General features: G+C 38.6%; 1 pseudogene; it reads left to right on the forward strand.

The window, feature by feature from the left end:
• Positions 1-12,484: 12,484 nt before the first annotated feature.
• Positions 12,485-26,078, forward strand: part of LOC113312759 — a 42,180-nt pseudogene continuing 28,586 nt past the window's right edge.

Here is a 26,078-nt window from a genome sequence, read left to right on the forward strand (position 1 = left end):
TGAGAACACACTATGTTAAAATAGTCGTTACTTGTTCTAAACTCTCATTTCAATCATTGAAACTTTCTTAGAGGATGTTAAAATAGTTGTTATCCAAAAACTATTTTCATCAAAGTGATTTTCAAGTTATTGAAATAATCAACATGACTTTCGTCACGAGTAAAGATGAACTTGGCCAAAGCGAAAGCTTACCAACACATATTTTGAGAAATAGATAAGCGAGACAAACTCGGCTCGAAATAGAAAATGTGTATAATTGAAGTCTATATAGCAATACGACTTTTGTCTCAAAATAGGAGATAAAGTAGATAGAGTTTTGAGTGATAGATAAGTTCAAGTCTCCACATACCTTTTGTGATGAAGTTCCACAAGTTACCTCGAGTAATTCTTCGTCTTCATTTGATGAACGGCGTGGAGTCTAGAGCTCAATTACACTTACTATCCTAATACGAGACTTAGCTATAAGTAGACTAGAAATCAAGACTTATAGTTTTGGCAACTAAACTTGTCAAACAAGCTTGAGATAGAAACAATTGCGAGTTCGACCGAGCAATGCTCTAACAGTGTTGAGAAAGAGAAACTGGATGCATCTCTTCTTCTAGCCCAGGAACAGTGCAAATACTTGAAAAAAGAAAACTATGCTTTAATTAGAAAATCTTTTGTGCCAATCACTAATTCTCAAGAGGAATTACCGATCATGAAGAAAAGTACTCCAAAAGAAGTTCATGCTAAGTAATGTTTACATTCGCTACACCAAATTCTGGGATTAGAAACAAAACTGAGTCGTTACTAAAACAGGTTGTAACGGCTCTTGCCTGTTACAAAAAGGGGTGTTACATTTATTTTGTAACGGCAGTGGGGCCGTTACAAATTTTGGTTGTAGCGTCCTTAGTAACAGTTGCGAGCCGTTACGAATTGACACGCGGTTACAACTCAGGGCCGTTACGAATTTTTTTGTAACAACGTGGTCGTAACATCTTCAAGCCGTTACTACGTGGAAAATTAGTAACACTCCGGAGCCGTTACTACGTGGCAAGTTAACATCTTACAGCCGTTACGAATTTTTTTGTAACTGCAAAAAAATTACTGCCAGTCAACCTTGACCTGGTCTAAATTGGTCAATACTGACCAATTTTGACCAAGTCGATATGACTGGCAGTTCATTTTCTGCCGGAAATAAGTCGGAATTTCTATTAACCTGCATACACCTTTCTTGCCATCCATCATCCACATTCAACAATCAATTCGTATCACATTCAAAAATCAATTCATATCACATTCAACCAATTCATGCCAAAAAAGAATACAAATTCATCCAAGTACCAATTTTTTTGGGTTAAGTATCAAATTCTAAGGGAATACATAGAAACTTACTAAGTTCCAAATTTCTAAATGAATACATAGAAACTTACTAACTTCCTATATAGAAACTTACAAAACTTGCAGCTTCTAAGAAACCTTATGACTGCTTTGTTCTCCATCCTTTCCGATCAAAAAGAGCATCATTCAAATAACCTGCGAACACAAAAACTGTAAACTTAGACGTTGAAAGTAAGCAAAAAATAGAAGAGATGACATAAAAAAACTGGAGAAGTTATGAATTTCTTACACAACTGCATAAGAGTATGCTCTCTAACTGTACGTATACAAGGGAATCTAGCAAGTATACAAGTGAAGTACTTACCAGGAAATTTAGCAGGTACACAAGTTGATGCCAGCCCCACTGCAGTTCACTTCCCACCGGCTTAATACCTAAGTATAAACTGAACGTCAAATCCACAATGATAAATACTTACAAGAGCATACCGACATACTAAAAATAAATAAATAATTTCAGATGACCAGTTCCCTTTACCTGAAGGATAGTAAGAATTTTTAAACAAGGCCATGTAATTCCACATTGTTCAACTAGTTAAATTCTAAAGTTTATTTGGAAGATGATTTTGCAGTATTAATCTTTATTGGTTTCATATGTTGCAAAAATTATTATGGGATATTTGTGTTTGCGTCGTGAACTATGATTGTCCCATATATGTCAAAAGTTAAGCCTATTGTGTGATTATGCAAATATTGATGGAAGATAGGATGAACTTTTAATTACAAAGATTAAGTCTATGATATCATTATGCAAATATTGATAAAAAAATGAGATGAAGTATTGACTAAGTGGGAGTGATACATATCACGTTAGTATTGTTGTCAAAGTTGTGATACAATTGGACTACGATGTTGTGTAATAATACTATGATACTGTATAACAATACGAAGACATCTTTTTTTTATATATTGTGATAGCTACGGATCTTCAACAACTATGATGCTGAGTTGAACACGTTCAGAATCACTGGAGTACTTGGAAGTGACGAAGATTTCGAGTAATGTTGAAGAACCAAGGAAATTAAGCATTTGGATGAGAATCTACAAAGTTTATTTATTTTGTAATTCATATGTATTGATAGTTTTGTCACTAAAATTGAAAAAGGGGGAGATTGTTAGAGCACTGCTCGGTCGAACTCGCAAGCGTTGCTATCTCAAGCTTGTTTGTGAAGTTTAGTTGCCAAAACTATAAGTCTTGATTTCTAGTCTACTTTAATCTATGTCTCGGATTATGATAGAATGTGTAGTTGAGCATTATACTTCACGTCGTTCATCGATTGAAGACGAATAACTACTAAGGGGAGCTTGTGGAACTTCATCAGCAAAAGGTATGTGGAGACTTGAACTCATCTATCACTCAAAATTCTATCTACTCTATCTCCTTTTTGAGATAAAAGTCGTATAGCTATATAGACTTCGATTATACACATTTGATATTTCGAGTTGAGTTTAACTCGCTTACATATTTCTCGAAATATGTGTTGGTAAGATTTCGCTTTAACCAAGTTCATCTTATATTCTTGACGAAAGTCAAAAGACGATCATGTGAAAATCGCCTGGTAACATCTTACATGATTTGTGTGAGACAGTCATTTGATGTAGACTCGGAATGTTTCGTATTGATCATTCGATCACGTGAAAATTGTTTTGAAGCTAATAATTTGTGTGAGACATCTATTGTCGTCTTCTAAGTATGTTTCAAGGATTTAAATGGGAGTTTAGAACAATTAACCATGATTGAATATAGCATAGTATGCGTACTTGTATGTTAAACTGTTGCATGTTATTCCAAGTCCGGGAACCATAGTATGCATACCCGTATGCGTATTGGTTGGTTAATGAAAGTCCGGGAACTTAGTATGCATTCCCGTATGCGTACTGGCGTAAACTTCATGTCCGAAAATTCAACTGAGTTTGGAGGTATGCGTACCCGTTCGCATACTGGTGAACCCAAACTTAGTCCGGCCACTTAAGTATGCGTACCCGTTTGGATACTTGAGTAGGTTAAGTTCTAAAATCGGTTTGATCATGACTAATACATTTATATACTAAGGAATGCAATATTTTGCAAACCATGGCTATAATGTTCATGAATTGATTTGAATGAATCAAAATCGATTTTGCTTCAATTGTGTCTTCTATACTTCTATGAGAATATAAAAAATTGAACAACTCTAGAACTAGTTTCATTTGAGTCATTTGAACTAGTTATGGTTAAGATGAATAAGGTTGATATGAAATTGTTCATATGGATAACTTTGGTTAACTATTGTTGATCCAACAAGGTGTACACTTTTAGGTATGGCTACTCATATCTAAATGAAGTCACTTTTCATTTGTGTGTAACAAGCTAAGTTCGATCTAACAGTTGAAAGATATTAGCTTGAGTCTGTTAGAGCACTGCTCGGTCGAAATCGCAAGCGTTGCTATCTCAAGCTTGTTTGTCAAGTTTAGTTGACAAAACTATAAGTCTTGATTTCTTGTATACTTATATCTAAGTCTCGGACTGGGATAGTAAGTGTAGTTGAGCTCTAGACTCCACGACGTTCATCATACAAAGACGAAGAACTACTCAAGGAACTGGTGGAACTTCATCGACAAAAAGGTATGTGGATACTTGAACTTATCAATCATTCAAAATGCTACCTATTCTATCTCTTATCTTGAGACAAAAGTCGTATTGCTATATAGACTTCGATTATACACATTTGCTATTTTGAGCCGAGTTTATCTCGTTTATCTATTTCTCGAAATATGTGTTGCTAAGATTTCGATTTGGGCAAGTTTATCTTTACTCGTGACGAAAGTCATGTTGATGATTTCAATAACTTGAAAATCGCTTTGATGAAAAATAGTTTGTGAACAACAACTATATAACATCCTCTAAGAAAGTTTCAATGATTGAAATGAGAGTTTATAATATATAATCATGATTGGATATAAACATTGTATTTGAACTCATACTTGTGTAAGTCCAAAATCCTTGAACCAAAGTATGCGTACTTTACTGGTTTAGGATGTCCAGATCTAAGTCCGCGTACCTGTATGCGTACTGTCGGAAGTTTATATCCCGTGAATTTCTGCTGGAGTTTGTGAACCAAAAACAAGCTCAATCCGGGTACTTAAGTATGCGTACCGGTATGCGTACTTAAGTGGGTTATTTTCTAAAAACGATTTATTCGTGAACTAAGACTTTTATAAATTAAGGAATGCAATCTTTGCAAACCGAGGCTATAATGTTCATGAATCGGTTCGAGTGAATCAAAACCATTTTTGCTTCGATTGTGTCTTGTATACTTCTATGAGATCTAAGCAATTGAACAATTCTCTAACTAGTTCATTTTAGTCATTTGAACTAGTTATGGTGAAGATGAATAACGTTGATATGAAAGTGATCATATGGCTAACCATTGGTTAACTATTGTTGAACCAACTAAGTGTACACGTTTAGGTACGGTTACTCAAACCTAAATGAAGGTGCATTTCATTTGTGTATAACAAGCTAAGTTTGATCTAACGGTTGAAATATATTAGCTTGAATCTAATCAGGTTTTCATCTAACGGAGAATATTGAATGATTTGTTACCAAGGTAACTTAGATTGCAAACCCTGATTTGGAAACTATATAAAGGAGAACTCTAGCAACTGGTAAACCTAATCCCCACACCTGCTATGTGATACTAGTTGTGTACGCTAGAGTTGATTCTCCTTTAACCTTAGGTTTCTATCGAGACCCTGTAGGTTAACGACTTAAAGACTTCATTGGGATTGTGAAAACAGACCCAATTATTTTCTCTATAGTTGCGTGATCTGATCTTGTTGTTTCTATCGTATTTGAGTACAATCGTAAGATTGGCTTGAGATTAATTTCTCCGATAGGCAAGATAGAAAAGTAGTCACAAACACCTTCGTCTCATCGTTTGTGATTCCACAATATCTTGTTTCGCTAGTCGATTAAGATTATTGTGAGGTGATTGATATTTCTAGGCTGTTCTTCGGGAATATAAGTGTGGTATATCAATTGGTTCTTGTTCACCTTGATTTATCAAAAGAGGGAACAAAACTCGTAGGTATTTCTTTGGGAGACAAATTTATCTATTCATGTATACTTTTCTGTGTGAGATAGATTTTTTTATTAAAGTCTTCGACTTTGGGTCGTAGCAACTCTTAGTTGTGGGTGAGATCAGCTAAGGGAATCAAGTGCATAGTATCCTTGGATCAGTGTGAGATTGATTGGGGTTCAACTACAGTCCAGACCAAAGTTAGTTTGTAATAGGATAGTGTCTATAGCGGCTTAATACAGTGTGGTGTTCAATTTGGACTAGGTTTCGAGGTTTTTCTGCATTTGCTGTTTTCTCGTTAACAAAACTCCTGATGTCTGTGTTATTTCTTTTCCGCATTATGTTTTGTTATATAATAGAAATATCACAGGTTGTGCGTTGAATCGATCAATTGGTAAATCCAACCTTTGGTTGTTGATTGAAATTGATTAATCCTTGAACCTTGGTGTTTGGTACCGTTCAAGTTTATCTCTCTTATATTCAATCAGGCTCGAAAATTATTACTTGTTTGATTGTGGATTTAATTGATAGATTGAGATATAACTCTTGGATATACTTTTATTAAGATTGATTCTGACTGTCTAGTTGATTCTCTTGAAAGTATATTGGAGTTAGTCCATACAGATTGCTAAGCGAAATATTAGGTAAGGTTGTTGTACCCCCACTTTTTCAATTTGTATCATAGCAAGCAAACACGTTTAAGACCTTATAAGTTTGTGTTTGTAGTGATCTGACACTATGGACAGTATCTCTATAAACGTACCACCAGTCTTTGATGGCTCAACCTACTTGTGGTGGAAAATCGTTATGCGTGCTTTTATTCAAGCTCGTGATTTTAAAACATGGGCACGTGTTGTTAATGGTTATGATCCTCCAGTTAATACAGAAGGCGATGTATCTATACCTAAGGATATTGGTAGATATAGGCCAGAAGAAATCCTTGCTTCAAAGAAAAATTCTGACGGCTTAAATGTTATTATACATGCCATTACCCTAGATCTTCAGCATCATGTGACTACGTGCACGAAGTATAAAGAATCCTGGGATATCTTAGAAACCGTATTTGAAGGGAATACATGTGAAAAAGAATTTAGGCTTCAAAACCTAAATTCTGATTGGGAAAACCTTCGTATGGCAGATAAAGAATCATTTGATGAGTTTAATCACAAAGTGACTGAAATTGTTAATGCATATTTTTCATTGGGTAAGACTATTCCTGAAAAGGACATTGTGATGAAAATTCTCAGATCGCTGCCATCCAGATACGATTCTAAGAAGCATGCCATCGTTAAAGGAAATATTCTCACAACGCTTTCCAGAAATACTCTGGTTGGGAATTTAAAGATCTTTGATCATGAGAATACATACAAATCTGGAAAGGATGTTGCTTTCAAAGCACAAAGGAACACTAAATTACTTGATAAAATTAAAAGTGTTTGCATCTCTGAAGACGATGTTTCTGAGGTCGATTCATCAGATGAAGATCTTGACAAGTCAGTCTCGGTGATCACAAGACAGTTTAGAGACCTTCTTTTAAAGAGAAATAAACGGTTCTCCAGAGATAAATCCAGGTCATTAGATAAACCCCATAATCGTGTTCCTCCTACAGGGATAATGATGAAACTGATGACGAGGATATGCCTCGGTGCTCTAAGTGTAAAGGTTTTGGTCATTTTGCAAATGAGTGTCCAAATCGTAAGAAATACACTGGGAACAGAGGTCTAGCTGCAACTTTTGATGAAATGTCTGACAACTATGATTCTAATGAAGAAGAAAAACCAAGTGTTGCGCTTCTTTCAGAAGAGAACTCAACCAGTCTGGAAGAAAAATTGATCTTTCTGTTGGAAACTCCCTGTCTAATTTTTCAGGTTCCACTTAGCAGCTTGCACATCTCGGGCGTCTGAATCATATTGCAGGTTGACATGCTCTTATTGTTCACTCAAAGGTCATGAACTTTTAAAGTGTTTCAAGTACAAACACAAAATGAGGCATGTCAACAAACTTCAGTGAATAGCGAATCGATTAGCAAACAAGCTCAAACTTGTTCAAAAGACCGCTGAGGTATGTAAGATTTTATCTTCGTCAAAGAAGTTAGTTTCCAAGGACGAGTCTATATCATTAGAAAGAAATTTATGGTCTAAACACTATGAGAAACATGGCTCGATGAATTCCGATCGAAAAGGGTATGGTGGACAGATTATTGTTCACCCAAACACAACTTAAATTGTGTTGGTTAGTGCATCTTTTCTCATGTGCCTGATCACAAGAGACAATATTTTTCACACCTCAAGCTTTAGAAAAAAAAAAGTCGTTAGATTGTTTTGATTTTTCTTTTATGTTTTTTGCTCTGAGAGCATTGTAAAGTCTGGAATTCGTGTCGCTTTTCATATCTAATTGATATCGGAAAGGACTTCCCTGTTGAATCAATGAAAGAGGGTTAAAATGGACAATTATGCCTTTTATAGGGTAAGAGTTGTGCGTACGTGAATACTTTAAGTGTATAAAGGTTTCGTAACCCTACAGTCCTTTTTTCCTTCCCTAAGAAACTCTTTTATCACAAGTTTGCTTGTAGAGATTGCTCTAAGAAAATCCTCTCACAAACCCCTATTGCTATGGAGACTCCAAGCATCATAAATTCTGATGGAAAAGATGTTAATATGATTGTTAAGCCATCAATCATGAAGGAAAAAGAAAAATCTCCGTTACCTCCAACTTTGAAAAGAAAAAGAAGGAATGTGAGGAAGCCAAGAGTTGTTCCTTCAGAAGTTTTCTGATGTTCTTGAAGAGTTGAAAGAGACAAGGAAGGAGACTCAATAAATAAAGGATTTTGTTATGAGAACTCTTGAAATTCAGAAGGCCCTGGTTCGACATCATCAGCCTAGAAGGTTTGTTGGAATTGACTCCTTTCTTCACGAACCATATATTCCCATGGTTGTTGACGACAAGGAGTTCGGGGACGATAAAGAATTTTTCAGAGGTCTCAATGTCTAGGAAACTTCTTATGAGAATTTATTCTTGTGTTTAAGAAGGACAACTAGGGTTTGGAATAGCCATTATTGTGATTACACATAGATATGTCCAACGTTTTCATCTTGCAATGTTTTTAGATTTATTTATTTAAATTCTAAAGTTTATTTGGAATATGATTTTGCAGTATTAATCTTTATGATTTCATATATTGCAATTTGTTATGGGATATGTAGATGGTGGATTTTCGACAAAGGCTAAAATCGTAAAACCATAATTGTGCATGCTCTTGATTCGGCAATCAGATGAGTATTGAAGCTCATGTCTCTCACTGAAGCATAAAAGCTCATGCCACAAGAATCTCAGACTGAGTATATTGTCTCTCAGAGCATACGTGAATATGCAGTCTCTCAACTGAGGCAACGAAATATCTCATGAATACTGAGCAATTTCAGTAATTACTTTTATATAGAATCGAATGATTAGACGGCTCCTAGACAGCTTGCCTGCTAGTATAAATCAATACCGTCTTCAGGATGTAACAATGTTTTACCTGACTATATAAAACACATGTGTATAGAAATGATTGGACGGCTCCTAGACAGCTTGTCTGCTAGTATAGAGCGATAACGTCTTCAGGATGCAACAACGTGTTTTCCCTGACTATATTATACATAATAAATATGACGCTTCAACTAGCTCATATCACCCAATCCTCTGATAATTAATGCTCCTAGACGATCGTGCTGGTATAAAGCCATCAATTAATTATTTCTAAATCATTAGATTCATTAACTGAATCCTTAGAAAATATTCTACGTTCTTCATAATATTTCATTACTTCAATTTATGGTTATTCTCAGCAGAATTCCATGGGTTAGTAATAAATATTCAACGTACGGGCATCTGAGCCACTATCGAGTAAGCCCCGACCAAAATGGTACAAGTGTACTCAGCAATAATGCGCTAACGATCACCTGAATGCACGAACGAGCATTCCAAAACACGAAGGAACGATGAACCTATGTAAAAATAGGAAGAAAATAGTAAATAATAAAATATTAATCAAGGCGCTGGGGAACTGGGCCCACCGGCCGACCGGTCGTGCCGCGGCCAGTCCCACGCCCAATTCTATATTTTATTATATTTTTATTATTTTCCTTGATCTCATGAAAATTCATTTATTTAAACAAAATTCCTTCGTTTCAAGGAAACTCCTCAGTTTTATGGTGTTTCCTTCACATCAAGGAAATAATAAATAATTAGGAAAGGTGTGCGGGACCAAGCTTACTAGCCGGTCGGTCATGCCCTAGTTGTGTCCGGTCCCACACCTTGAGTTCCTTATTATTTTGTTATTATTATATCCTGTATCCCATGGAAATCCCTTAATTTCATGATATTTCCTTCAAATCATGAAAATAATATAAAATTAGGGGAGACTCACGGGACCAGGCCCTAGCCGGCCGACCATTCCCAAGCCGGTCCCACACGTCCTTATTTTATTATTATAAATATTATTTGTTTCCCTCATCTCATGGAAACTCCTTTACTTCAAGGAAACTCCTTGATATCAACAAACTCCTTGATTTCATGATATTTCCCTAAAATCATGAAAATAATATAAAATTAGGAAAAATTCCATGGGACCTGGCTCATTGGCAGGCCGGACATGCCTTGGCCATAGCCGGTCCCACACTTCATGATTTATTCATTTTATTATTATTATTATTATTTCCTCAGTTTCAGCAAAATCCTTGATTTCTTCATATTTTCTCAAAATGTTGCTCAAACGCACATCAGAAAATATCAAAATTATCAGGATTGAGACGTGGACACTTCGGCAACGTGAGCATGTTACCTTGACCGACCAAGGTTGGCTCTTTGGCTTTCAAGAGGCCGGTCCCATAATTTTTCATCATTTGACCTAATTTGTTCACATTAGGTTCAAACTCTTCCAAACAATTTGGAATTTCATAAAACGATCGTCAGTCGATCCCGTGACCAATCAGGGCCGGTTTCATGACCCCTTGATCGGTCCTTCATCTCTTCGTAATTTATTAGGTTTTATCACCTAAGGTTCAGACGAACATTATTTGAATAAATGATTAAACCAGCATTTAATCATCTTTTCACCAACTGGTCTTCAAGAGACTTTGATATTTTGCTCACTCGAGCATCTGGGGGTTACATTGTCGGCTCATCATCCCATGTAGTCGGTCCCTCCTTCACTCCGTCGTTGATCATCAATTGATCAAAATTAGGGTTTCGAATCCAAAGATCTGCAAAACATAATTCTGAGCAGATTCGAACACTAATAATTTTACGTTGATCCCGTGATCAACATTTTAGTTAATTATACTCGATTCAGTTACCAGTATTTTAAATTGATATTTTAATTCATCAAACGAGCAATATTTTAATTCACCAACCAACGAAGGAGCCGTCAAGTTTCATCACTCGTGAAGATCTGGAGCGCCTCTTGGAGGATCGTGGAAAAGATAAGACGTCTTTTGTCCACCGTCACCAACCTCCATACCCTGCTGCTACACAAAGGATTCCTCTGCCAAAAGGTTATACCTCTCCAACATTCACCCTTTATGATGGAACAAACAATGCTCGAGAACATATTTCTCGGTTTCTGGAAGCATTGGGTGAACATGAGCACAACCATGTCGTCCGTCTGAAGGAATTTTCAAAGTCTCTGAAAGGCAGAGCATATACCTGGTACAACAACATCGCACCAAGAAGTATCACAAGTTGGGGAGAAATGATTAATGCTTTCTACTGAAAATATTTTTTCGTTTCAGACTAAATCACCCTCTCTGATCTTGGAAGGATGTTTCAAAGGAGCAATGAACATCCTAATGATTATGTGAAAAGGTTCAGAGTTCAAGCCCTGGACTGTCATGATCCAAATGTCACAAAACAGCAATTCGTGGACTTGTGCATTAATGGAATGATTCCAGTCTACAGAGCTTTACTGGAAAATTTCAGGTTCCAGAATTTCTCATAACTTCATGAAGCGGCTAAGAGATCAGCAACCACTGCACCTGCTTTACTAAGGGAGCTAAAACTACAAAATCCGAAGAATCACAGGAAACTCGAGGTAGCAGACGTTTAATCAAAAAACAGTACAACCTCCAACCTTCCACAAATGTTGTTGCAGAAGGGAGAAAACGAAAATCTGAACCACAACGCAAGCATACTTCTCCAGCTCATTTGAAAGCACAAAGGAAGGATAGTGCACAAACTCCTACCCAACAACACATGCATGCTTCTCCAGTTCTCCAGGCTCCTCCACAAAGGAAGGAAAATCAAACTTGAAATGCACAAATGTGGACTCAGCGTCAACAAATGACCAGACAGACCCATACTTCCCTCTTCCCATTGAAAAAGTGATCGAGTTGCTAGAAGTCTGGATCCAAGATGGTGCAATCAAATTTCCATACGTCAAGAAAAATCCGACTGAAGAAGAAATGGAGAATCCTCGTTATTGTCGCTTTCATAGGTTCGTCAATCATCCAACAAGCGACTGCAAGATTTTGAAGCGCATCTTCAAGGAAAAGGTCGAATTAGGAGAACTTAACCTCGGGACTGAAGGGGTGCACATGGATCCTATCTCAGTCAGGACAATCTCTCTATGAACAACCTGTCAAAGAAGCGGTTCATGGTCGAACATATATGTGAAATATTTTATCCTTCGAAGGAACAAAGGAAAGACATGTTCACAATACTGAATCACATCGTTTCAGGGAGACGACTGTTCATTTTCGGAAATACTCCCTGGGACTTCAGCCACAGACAAGGAGATGCACGACCGTGGACTGCTTACCATAGTCGATCTCAATGGAAACAAATTGGAATAACGTTGATCCGCCATCAACATAATTCCACTGAAGACTCTTAGAGCCGCATGCATCACTCGAAAAGAAGCTACTCATGTTCCTATCTCAATCAAGAATCATGAAGGAACGCTCAGAGATGCTTATGGCTACATTACTCTCAAGATGAAAATAGATAGAAGCCAAGTTTTTTATAGTCAAGGAAGATTCAGGATATGACATGATCCTCGGACGAACATGGATCCATGGATGCTGACAAAACGACTTTGGTTACACATCTCTCCATCGAAGAAGGTTCGATCCAGGGGATTTAGTGAGCGCTCTGTCGTCATGGCACTGGGAGGAATTTCTGATGAGGTTGAAACAAGAACCCGAAGAAGGTGCATTGACATTTCTCAAAATATTTTGTACTCAGGCAAGTGTCATTCCTCCTATGTCCATATCATATATTCTTCTACATGTTCTCCTAGCATGGGGACTCAATTCTGCTAAAAACTTAGCCGTTGCAAGACGTCATGAATGTATATCTTCACCACAACAATATTTTATAGAGTGGTCGCACCTCTTCGAAACGAGCATCTCACTGGAATGTTCATTTTAGAGACGATATGCAATCATGACAAGGAATGTCTTGGAATACTTTTGTTCCGCATTCAGGAATGTCCACCGCCGAATTATGGAAAAGTGCTGACACCTGTACGAGCATGAAATCTCACACGTTGGAGGACTAATGAAGGAAAAGCCGAACAGAAGATATTCAGGGCCAAGATGATCATGCCTAAGACGTTCTGTTAAGGGATCTGATGCATTGACCCTCAAGCATCTGAAGTTTGAAGCAGGATTTTCTTAATTTATTCGTGATCCCTCCAAAATATATGCAATACTTGCATTCAGTAATTGAATCTCTTTCAGCAATCAACATCAGTTTATTTAAATGAAAATCTTTATCGAACCAAAAGAAAATCCCTACAACAGTCAATCGCCTACTTTTCCAAGGCAACCTGAAAAATTAAAAACTGTTCATCTCTCGGTGACTTATTCTAAGAAGCCGTCAAATTGTACTCCCAATCAAAGAGTACACCTTCTATAATAGCGCCTCTAGCTTCAGCACAAATATCTTAACGATGACACACTGATTTAACACCAGCACGATCAAAGTGTAAATGAATTTATCCCAATGATAAGACTTCTGAAGCAGATGCAATATCATTCATCCATGGATGGCGCAAACTCCTTCAACATACACCGGGGACTTGATCTTATTGGAGAAATCAATTTTATTTCAATAAATGTTATCCACATAACAAGTTATTGCAACCTGATGTGATTCCATGAAACTTCATCAACGGGTCTCTCTACATCACAAGCCCCTGCACGACTGAGGAACTTCCTCTCTTCAATGGTCACATCCAGAATGGAAAGTGCCACTGCTATCTACCGCAACAACATCGATTCCCTGATAAGGCACTTCACAGTAAAGGTTCGGGAGAATTTGGGTTAAACCCTACACCCTCATCTTAGGGACGCTCAACTCATCAATTAGTTCGTGAATGTAAAGGCTCACTGGATAAAGGAGTAAAGACTATGTCGATAATCATGGATCTAGCCTTTTCGGTCTCTGGAGAAACTCCGACCATAGTATCGGCATCAACAAGCATTTCTGGAGAAAATTGTATCGTGATCCAGCATCAACGACAGTGTCAGGGCAACATCCTCATGACCAGCTCCATCAACTATCCGTTCTCTAAAGTGTTACTCGATGGATCAGACTTCTCCAAGCACTAATGATTCATATCAAGGTGTGTAGACATGAAAGTCTTTCCGAAGCTTGTACAACAGGCGGGCACAATCCCAAGTCTTCTACAAGATGTTCTCATCACCTCTACAAATGAGATACAACATACTTCAGCCCATGGGTTTACAAAAACGTACCAATGAGTGAGGAATGGGACAATACTTCCTCAATGAAAGATGGCCGTCTATGTCTCTTGTATAACATACCAAAAGGGCGTATAAATCGGACATACGAGCTGAAAGATATGGCCTCCACACTCAAGTTCATGGAATCTGAAAACTTGCACATGATTTCAGTTATAAATGTGCACGCTGCGTTGGCTAACCTCTACAACTCCAAATTGAGTGATTCTTTTCTCATGTGATAACTCAGTCTCTTAGCTTCAAAATATGGCGTCAAGCATCGAATTCCGACGTCTTATGAGGTTCCTACAACTTCCAGAGCATACATCATGCAAGCAGCAATTCTTAGACGGGATTCATAACTTCCACAGTCGATCGGTGTCCACCAGGTCTTTCCACTAAGTACTTCATCAAGGTACATCCAACTTCGACCACCTAGGTCTTTACATCAATTTTTATACCTGGGTCCTCTATCCAAGTCTTGCCAGGAGAAGAGAAAACGAAAAGGAGAGATTTAATAAAATACTGGGGACTGACGGTCCACTGATCATGACGATCAGTTTCACAGTCCAAGACCCGTGGCACCAGACTCTCATGTGATAATCATTCATAATAAAAGGAATTCTACCACCGGGACATGAATCCATGGTCATTACACCACCCCCTCTTGAGATCAACCTCAGTTATGGTCCCGTGGCCAAGGTTTCAGAAGTGATGTTTCTACGACTGACAGAAACAAGGTGGATGCAAGCTCCATGCTCATGTATCAATCAAGGGGTCCTGATCTCAAAAGAATCAATGACATTGAAATCCTTCACCAACCGTTCAAGACACAAGTGAATGGTTTTACAACAAGATCGTCTGAGATGATTTTACACTGTCCCGCACAAAGAAGCGATCTGGGAGAAATTTGTGAAGAATCTAGGGATGGTTCATATACCATTCTCTTTATATGGATGTCATCTACAGCATATCCAAAATTCGAAGCAATTGGAGAAACGAGCAAAGATATGTGTCCAAAACACTGGACTACATGCCAGCTGAAAATTTTCTGGAAATTTCTTGCAAGTTTACTGTTTCGCCTATTTGGGCCCCTAAACATGCTCAAAACTAGAAAAGCTTCATTACTAAATCTTGGAAATCTTCCGAGGATGAAAAACATGCGTAGACCGCGAAAATCCGACATCGGACGAAGATTCTACAGCGTTTTTACTGAAAGACCGGCTTCTGAATTTTCTGATGACGAATTATGGCGAAATTATTCGTTCATCCACATCTGAATCAGGATCTACACCATCAACGCAAATCCTGACTTCATCTTCAGCCGATAGTCTCACTTGCTGAAGTCGGTGGTTCTTCTGCTAATGAGATATGGGCTTTTCATCTTCAGCTCTTTTCTTCTGTGATATTCCATCACGTCCCTGCTTTCACTCTGCATCTGCTAATACCAATAAAGCATATATCTTAGCACGGACGACTCCCAGATGATCGAGAGACATACAATGTGTCAGCCTTCCAGCGTCTCTGAAAGGTTGATTCACCTCGGCATGAGCATCTGCAGAAGTCTCCATCTTTGACTTCATAGAGCGTTCCCCGGAAAAGCCAGAAGACTAGCTGTAACCAGAAGTCACCACTATCTGAGGCGAAAGACATGGAGTCATGGATATACCAATAACAAACGCGTAACAAAATGGTAACAATTCAACTCTTGCCTATTTACGATTTCACTAGCTGTAGTGATCATAACGTCAGAATTTCGAAAACTTGCTCGTTCCTTCAAACCTGCAAAGACGAGCAAAACTCATTATTCAAAATCATGACTTGATGTTCATAAAACCGTGAACAACTCACGTGAATTTTAACATCCACTGGTTTTTCAAAAATTGGACAAACGTCCATTCTACAATTGTGAAAACTTACATACAGACATTATTTCACCATGTATAATGTCTACTTTCAACAGTTGTTCAAAATCAAAACATTGGTTTTACAAAATATATATATTTAACGTGAAACTCATGTAAGTTTGAAAATAATAATAATATATATATATTTGCTCCCTCGCGCGAGCATCTGTCTTTGAAGCGAGAGTATATTTTCAAAGATTTATGAAAGCTCGAAGATAAAAAATTTCATGAAAGCTCATAAACAAAATTTTATTACTAACAGACGCACGTCTGTTCAAAAGAATTCTCTCGTACGAGGATCCACCTTTGAAACGAGAGTTTATTCCACTTTGTGAAATCTCACATTTTTAAAAAATAAATTTTAGTTTTTCGTGAAAGCTCATAGACAAAATTTTATCATTAGACTCAGGTCTATTTTGTTTGTTTCTTAAACTAAACGAACGAACGAACGTCCGCTTTAAAACGGATTTCCTTTCTTGGGCCCGGACCCGTGAATACTAAATCGAGCAAGGTTTCATCACCAAATCAGCGGTGCTACACCAATTTACTCTCTTTAGACGATGTTCTATCGTACCACTGGGATCTTCGTTCAAGCCATGGTTCGCTCACGCAATCGAAAATCCGGTAACATCCTATCTTACGACTAAGTTCAATTATTTATTTCGTCTGTAACTAAAAAAAAAATCACCATCCAGTGCTGACTGAGGAACATGACTGTCCCTCACTAAGCAGGGGACTTAATGTAGATGGTGGATTTTCGACAAAAGCTAAAATCGTAAAACCGTAATTGTACATGCTCCTGATCCAGCAATCAGATGAGTATTGATGCTCATGTCTCTTATTGAAGCATGAAAGCTCATGCCACAAAAATCTCTGACTGAGTATATTGTCTCTCGGAGCATACGTGAATATGCAGTCTCTCAACTTAGGCAACGGCATATCTCATGAATACTGAGCAATTTCAGTAATTACTTTTATATATAATCGAACGATTTGACGGCACCTAGACACCTTGTCTGCGAGTATAAAGCAATAACGTCTTCAGGATGTAACAATGTTTTCCCTGACTATATAAAAGACATGTGTATAGAATCATTATGATTGGACGGTTCCTAGACAGCTTGCCTGCTAGTATAGAGCGATAACGTCTTCAGGATGCAACAACGGGTTTTCCCTGACTATACTATACATAATAAATATGACGCTTCAACTAGCTCATATCACCCAATCCTCTAATAATTAATGCTCCTAGACGATAGTGCTAGTATAGAGCCATCAATTAATTATTTCCAAATTATTAGATTCATTAACTTAATCCTTAGAAAATATTCTACGTTCTTCATAATATTTCATTACTTCAATTTATGGTTATTCCCAGTAGAATTCCATGGGTTAGTAATAAATATTCAACGTACGGGCATCTGAGCCACTATCGAGTAAGCCCTGACCAAAATGGTGCAAATGTATTCAACAATAATGCACTAATGAGCACCTGAATGCACGAACGAGCATTCCAAAACACGAAGGAACGATGAACCTATGTAAAAATAGGAATAAAATAATAAAATATTAATCAAGGCGCTGGGGAACTGGGCCCACCGGCCGGCCGGTCGTGCCGCGGCCAGTCCCACGCCCAATTCTATATTTTATTATATTTTTATCATTTTCCTTGATCTCATGAAAATTCCCTTATTTGAACAAAATTCCTTCGTTTCAAGGAAACTCCTCAGTTTTATGGTGTTTCCTTCACATCAAGGAAATAATAAATAATTAGGAAAGGTGTGCGGGACCAAGCATACTAGACGGACGGTCATGACCTAGTTGTGGCCGGTCCCACACCTTTAGTTCCTTATTATTTTATTATTATTATGTCCTTGATCCCATGGAAATCCCTTAATTTCATGATATTTCCTTCAAATCATGAAAATAATATAAAATTAGGGGAGACTCACGGGACCGGGCCCTAGCCGGCCGACCATGCCCAAGCCGGTCCCACACGTCCTTATTTTATTATTATTAATATTATTTGTGTTCCCTCATCTCATGGAAACTCCTTCACTTCAAGGAAACTCCTTGATATCAACAAACTCCTTGATTTCATGATATCTCCCTAAAATCATTAAAATAATATAAAATTAGGAAAAATGCCATGGGACCTGGCTCATTGGCCGGCCGGACATGCCTTGGCCATAGCCGGTCCCACACTTCATGATTTCTTCATTTTATTATTATTATTGTTTCCTTCATCTTATGAAGTTTCCTCAGTTTCAGCAAAATCCTTGATTTCTTCATATTTTCTCAAAATGTTGCTCAAACGCACATCAGAAAATATCAAAATTATCAGGACTGAGACGTGGACACTTTGGCGACGTGAGCATGTTACCTTGACCGACCAAGGTTGGCTCTTTGGCTTGCAAGAGGCCGGTCCCATACTTTTTCATCATTTGACCTAATTTGTTCACATTAGGTTCAAACTCTTCCAAACAATTTGGAATTTAATAAAACGATCGTCAGTCGATCCCGTGACCAACCAGGGCCGGTTTCATGACCCCTTGATCGGTCCTTCATCTCTTCGTAATTTATTAGGTTTTATCACCTAAGGTTCAGACGAACATTATTTGAATAAATGATTAAACCAGCATTTAATCATCTTTTCACCAACTGGTCTTCAAGAGACTTTGATATTTTGCTCACTCGAGCATCTGGGGGTTACATGGTCGGCTCATCATCCCATGTAGTCGGTCCCTCCTTCACTCCGTCGTTGATCATCAATTGATCAAAATTAGGGTTTCGAATCCAAAGCTCTGCAAAACATAATTCTGAGCAGATTCGAACACTAATAATTTTACGTTGACCCCGTGATCAACATTTTAGTTAATTATACTCGGTTCAGTTACCAGTATTTTAAATTGATATTTTAATTCATCAAACGAGCAATACTTTCTCAAATGAGCAATATTTGCTCAGACTAAGGAATATTGGTTCAACTATCAATATTCAACAATTCATCGAATGAACGATATTTGTTCACCTTAACTATCAACATTTATTGGACAATTGTACTTCTGTCTCAACAGACACGTTCAATTCATGAGTCCCAAAACATTTGTTCGACTCAGCAATGCAAGGACTCATCGTCCCATTAAGTCAGCAACTGACTAACTAAATACACGTCTGCCTTGCATACTCCACAATCACGAGACATCAATCGTGTCACATGGGGGATATTAACTAGGGTTTTGGTCTGGCGGCCTACGACACGTGTGTTCACCCACGATGAGAATGTGATCAAGTCATGCAATCAGTTGGAGGAGTTAGCAAAGTAGTGGATGGAAAATCAACCAAGTCTCCGCACGATGAGCAACTGGTTTTAACACGATTTCCATTTCCCCACTCTTTGACTCCAGCAACTGTCACACTTCATGGGATCAAGGTGTTTACAATTCTAGCAATATAAATAAGTCTCTAAATCATGACTGAGGAACAGACAGTTTGAACAGACAATTCTCGATAAACAGTCTTTCGTCTACACGAACTCATCGTCTTAGCAATTACTCTCAACTGAGTAAACTCAATCGTTCAGAAACTATTTTCACGCAAAATACACAACACACCAACAATCCTTGATCATCATTGATCTCACACATTTCTCAGCTTCCCTCCTATAGATCGACCCATCCTCTCTTGTGACCGAATTGACTCTAGAATGGCCATTGTCTTGGTTTAGGCCGGAGTCCTACAGATTGATCTCTCGAACTTAAAGCACTCCCTTCTTGCAGTGCATCTGTGTGAGGTTAAACATTTCGCTCGGTTCAAGGAGTCTCCTCCGCACGGTCGTCTCCTCAATTCCGTAAAAACTAGCAAATCGTTTTTCACCATCTACAGATTGGCGACCACAGTGGGAGATTAATCTCTCGGTTGCAATACAATTCTCACAAAAATGGTTGATCTTAGGTCAGGTTCAGTTACAAATCCTAACCCAAACAATGCTAGCACTAGCAATACTGGTAGTACTCCAGAAACTGCTCCGGCTTCTAACAACGGCACTAGTGGTACCCCTCTTCCTCAAACCAACATCGGGAACAATCCTCTCTACGGACGGTTTCCTGAAGAAATTAGAGAAAATCCGCCTACCATAGGTGATCTCATCAAGGTGCAAGAGACTCTTGTCAAGAATCAGACTGACATGGCGGCCACTCAGAAAGAGTTATGCAATTATCTCAAGACTCTTACAGACAAGATGTCAGAAAAAACTCAGGAGAAAGGAAAAGCTAACGCTGATCCTGAAGTCACTCCAATTCATGTAGTGGATGACGATGAAGTTCACAAAGCTGCATATAATACAACCAACCAACGAAGGAGCCGTCAAGTTTCATCACTCGTGAAGATCTGGAGCGCCTCTTGGAGGATCGTGGAAAATATAAGACGTATTTTGTCCACCGTCACCAACCTCCATACCTTGATGCTACACAAAGGATTCCTCTGCCAAAAGGTTATACCTCTCTAACATTCACCCTTTATGATGGAACAGACAATGCTCGAGAACATATTTCTCGGTTTCTGGAAGCATTGGGTGAACATGAGCACAACCATGTCGTCCGTCTGAAGGAATTTTCAAAGTCTCTGAAAGGCAGAGCATATACCTAGTACAACAACATCACACCATGAAGTATCACAAGTTGGGGAGAAATGATTAATACTTTCTACTGAAAATATTTCTTCGTTTCAGAGCAACTCACCCTCTCTGATCTTGGAAGGATGTTTCAAAGGAGCAATAAACATCCTAATGATTATGTGAAAAGGTTCAGAGTTCAAGTCCTGTACTGTCATGATCCAAATGTCACAGAACAACAATTCGTGGACTTGTGCATTAATGGAATGATTCCAGTCTACAGAGCTTTACTGGAAAATCTCAGGTTCCATACTTTCTCAGAACTTCATGAAGCGGATAAGAGATCAGAAACCACTACACCTGCTTTACTGAGGAAGCTAAAACTACAAAAGCCGAAGAATCACAGGAAACTCGAGGTAGCAGACGTTTAATCAACAAACAGTACAACCTGCAACCTTGCACAAATGTTGTTGTAGAAGGGAGCAAACGAAAAGCTGAACCACAACGCAAGCATACTTCTCCAGCTCATTCGAAATCACAAAGGAATGACAATGCACAAACTCCTACCCAACAACACAAGCATGCTTCTCCAGTTCTCCAGGCTTCTCCACAAAGGAAGGACAATCAAACCTGAAATGCACAAATGTGGACTCAGCGTCAACAAAATGACCAGACAGACCCGGACTTCCCTCTTCCCATTGAAAAAATGATCTGCTAGAAGTCTGGATCCAAGATGGTGCAATCAAATTTCCATACGTCAAGAAAAAGCCGACTGAAGAAGAAATGGAGAATCCTCGTTATTGTCGCTTTCATAGGTTCGTCAATCATCCAACAAGCGACTGCAAGCTTTTGAAGCGTATCTTCAAGGAAAAGGTCGAATCAGGAGAACTTAACCTGGGGACTGAAGGGGTGCACAGGGATCCTCTCTCAGTCAGGACAATATCTCTCTGAACAACCTGTCAAAGAAGCGGTTCATGGTCGAACATATATGTGAAATATTTTATCCGTCGAAAGCACAAAGGAAAGACATGTTCACAATACTGAATCATATCATTTCAGGGAGATGACTGTTCATTTTCGGAAATACTCCCTGGGCCTTCAGCCACAGACAAGGAGATGCACGACCGTGGACTGCTTACCATAGTCGATCTCAAAAGAAACAAATTTGGAAGAACGTTGATCCGTCATCAACTTAATTCCACTTAAGACTCTTAGAGCCGCAGGCATCACTCGAAAAGAAGCTACTCATGTTCCCATCTCAATCAAGAATCATGAAGGAACGCTCAGAGATGCTTATGGCTACATTACTCTCAAGATGAAAATAGATAGAAGCCAAGTTTTTTATAGTCAAGGAATATTCAGGATATGACATTGTCCTCGGACGAACATTGATCCATGGATGATGACAAAACGACTTTGGTTTCACATCTCTCCAACGAAGAAGGTTCGATCCAGGGGATTTGGTGAGCGCTCCGTCGTCATGGCACTGAGAGGAATTTCTGATGAGGTTGAAACAAGAACCCGAAGAAGGTGCATTGACATTTCTCAAAATATTTTGCACTCAGGCAAGTCTCATTCCTCCTATGTCCATATCATATATTCTTCTACAAGTTCTCCTAGCATGGGGACTCAATTCTGCTAACAACTTAGCCGTTGCAAGACGTCATGAATGGATATCTTCACCACAACAATATTTTATCAAGTGGTCGCACCTCTTCGAAATGAGCATCTCACTGGAATGTTCATTTTAGAGTGATATGCAATCATGACAAGGAAAGTCTTGGATATACTTCTGTTCCGCATTCAGGAATGTCCACCGCCGAATTATGGAAAAGTGCTGACGCCTGTACGAGCATGAAATCTCACACGTTGGAGGACTAATGAAGGAAAAGCCGAACAGAAGATATTCAGGGCCAAGATGATCATGCCTAAGACGTTCTGTGGAGGGATCTGATGCATTGACCCTCAAGCATCTGAAGTTTGAATCTCTTTCAGCAATCAACATTAGTAATTGAATCTCTTTCAGTTTGAAGTTTATTCGTGTTTTGATCAATCCCTCCAAAATATATGCAATACTTGCATTCAGTAATTGAATCTCTTTCAGCAATCAACATCAGTTTATTTAAATGAAAATCTTTATCAAACCAAAAGAAAATCCCTACAACAGTCAATCGCCTACTTTTCCAAGGCCAACTGAAAAATCAAAAACTGCTCATCTCTCGGTGACTTATTCTAAGAAGCCTTCAAATTGTACTCCCAATCAAAGAGTACACCTTCTATAATAGCGCCTCTAGCTTCAACACAAATATCTCAACGATGACACACTGATTTAACACCAGCACGATCAAAGTGTAACAAAATTTATCCCATGATAAGACTTCTGAAGCAGATGCAATATCATTCATCCATGGATGGCGCAAACTCCTTCAACTTACACCGGGGACTTGATCTTATTGGAGAAATCAATTTTATTTCAATAAATGTTATCCACATAACAAGTTATTGCAACCTGATGTGATTCCATGAAACTTCATCAACGGGTCTCTCTACATCACAAGCCCTTGCACGACTGAGGAACTTCCTCTCTTCACCGGTCACATCCAGAATGGAAAGTGCCACTGCTATCTACTGCAACAACATCGATTCCCTGACAAGGCACTTCACAGTAAAGGTTTGGGAGAATTTGGGTTAAACCCTACACCCTCATCTTAGGGACGCTCAACTCATCAATTAGTTCGTGAATGTAAAGGCTCACTGGATAAAGGAGTAAAGACTATGTCGATAATCATGGATCTATCCTTTTCGGTATCTGGAGCAACTCCGACCATAGTATCGGCATCAACAAGCATTTCTGGAGAAAATTGTATCGTGATCCAGCATCAACGACGGTGTTAGGGGAAACATCCTCATGACCAGCTTCATCAACTATCTGTTCTCTGAAGTGTTACTCGATGGATCAGACTTCTCCAAGCACTAATGATTTATATCAAGGTGTGTATACATGAAAGTCTTTCCGAATCTTGCACAACATGCAGGCACAATCCCAAGTCTTCTACAAGATGTTCTCATCACCTCTACAAATGAGATACAACATACTTCAGCCCATGGGTTTACAAAAACGTACCAATGAGTGAGGAATGGGACAATACTTCCTCAATGAAAGATGTCCGTCTATGTCTCTTGTATAACATACCAAAAGGGCGTATAAATCGGACATACGAGCTGAAAGATATGGCCTCCACACTCAAGTTCATGGAATCTGAAAACTTGCACATGATTACAGTTATAAATGTGCACGCTGCGTTGGCTAACCTCTACAACTCCAAATTGAGTGATTATTTTCTCATGTGATAACTCAGTCTCTTAGCTTCAAAATATGGCGCCAAGCATCGAATTCCGACATCGTATGAGGTTCCTACAACTTCCAGAGCATACAACATGCAAGCAGCAATTCTTAGACGGGATTCATAACTTCCATAGTCGATCGGTGTCCACCAGGTCTTTCCACTAAGTACTTCATCAAGGTACCTCCAACTTCGACCACCTAGTTCTTTACATCAATTTTTATACCTGGGTCCTCTATCCAAGTCTTTCCAGGAGAAGAGAAAACGAAAAGGAGAGATTTAACAAAATACTGGGGACTGACGGTCCACTGATCATGACGATCAGTTTCACAGTCCAAGACCCGTGGCACCAGACTCTCATGTGATAATCATTCATTATAAAAGTAATTCTACCACCGGGACATGAATCCATGGTCATTACACCACCCCCTCTTGAGAGCAACCTCAGTTATGGTCCCGTGGCCAGGGTTTCAGAAGTGATGTTTCTACGACTGACAGAAACAAGATGGCTGCAAGCACCATGCTCATTTATCAATCAAGGGGTCCTGATCTCAAAAGAATCAATGACATTGAAATCCTTCACCAACCGTTCAAGACACAAGTGAATGGTTTTACAACAAGATCGTCTGAGATGATTTTACACTGTCCCGCACAAAAAAGCGAGCTGGGAAAATTGGTGAAGAATATAGGGATGGTTCATATACCATTATCTTTATATGGATGTCATATACAGCATATCCAAAATTCGCAGCAATTGGAGAAACTAGCAAAGATATGTGTCCAAAACATTGGACTACATGCCAGCTGAAAATTTTCTTGAAATCTCTTGCAAGTTTAATGTTTCGCCTATTTGGGCCCCTAAACATGCTCAAAACTAGAAAATATTCTTTACTAAATCTTGGAAATCTTCCGAGGATGAAAAACATGCGTAGACCGCGAAAATACGACATCGGACGAAGATTCTACAGCGTTTTTACTGAAAGACCGGCTTCTGAATTTTCTGATGACGAATTATGGCGAAATTATTCGTTCATCCACATCTGAATCAGGATCTACACCATCAACGCAAATCCTGAATTCATCTTCAGCCGATAGTCTCACTTGCTGAAGTCGGTGGTGCTTCTGCTAATGAGATATGGGCTTTTCATCTTCAGCTCTTTTCTTCTGTGATATTCCATCACGTCCCTGCTTTCACTCTGCATCTGCTAATACCAATAAAGCATATATATTAGCACGGACGACTCCCATATGATCGAGAGACGTACAATGTGTCAGCCTTCCAGCGTCTCTGAAAGGTTGATTCACCTCGGCATGAGCATCTGCAGAAGTCTTCATCTTTGACTTCATAGAGCGTTCCCCGGAAAAGCCAGAAGACTGGTTGTAACCAGAAGTCACCACTATCTGAGGCGAAAGACATGGAGTCATGGATATACCAATAACAAACGCGTAACAAAATGGTAACAATTCAACTCTTGCCTATTTACGATTTCACTAGCTGTAGTGATCATAACGTCAGAATTTCGAAAACTTGCTCGTTCCTTCAAACCTGCAAAGACGAGCAAAACTCATTATTCAAAATCATGACTTGATGTTCATAAAACCGTGAACAACTCACGTGAATTTTAACATCCACTGGTTTTTCAAAAATTGGACAAACGTCCATTCTACAATTGTGAAAACTTACATACAAACATTATTTCACCATGTATAATTGTCTACTTTCAACAGTTGTTCAAAATCAAAACATTGGTTTTACAAAATATATATATTTAACGTGAAACTCACGTAAGTTTGAAAATAATAATAATATATATATATTTGCTCCCTCGCGCGAGCATCTGTCTTTGAAGCGAGAGTATATTTTCAAAGATTTATGAAAGCTCGAAGATAAAAAATTTCATGAAAGCTCATAAACAAAATTTTATTACTAACAGACGCACGTCTGTTCAAAAGAATTCTCTCGTACGAGCATCCACCTTTGAAACGAGAGTTTATTCCACTTTGTGAAATCTCACATATTTAAAAAATAAATATTTGTTTTTCGTGAAAGC

The sequence above is a fragment of the Papaver somniferum genome, chromosome 9 (assembly GCF_003573695.1).
Source record: "Papaver somniferum cultivar HN1 chromosome 9, ASM357369v1, whole genome shotgun sequence".
In the NCBI taxonomy this organism is placed as follows: domain Eukaryota; kingdom Viridiplantae; phylum Streptophyta; class Magnoliopsida; order Ranunculales; family Papaveraceae; genus Papaver; species Papaver somniferum.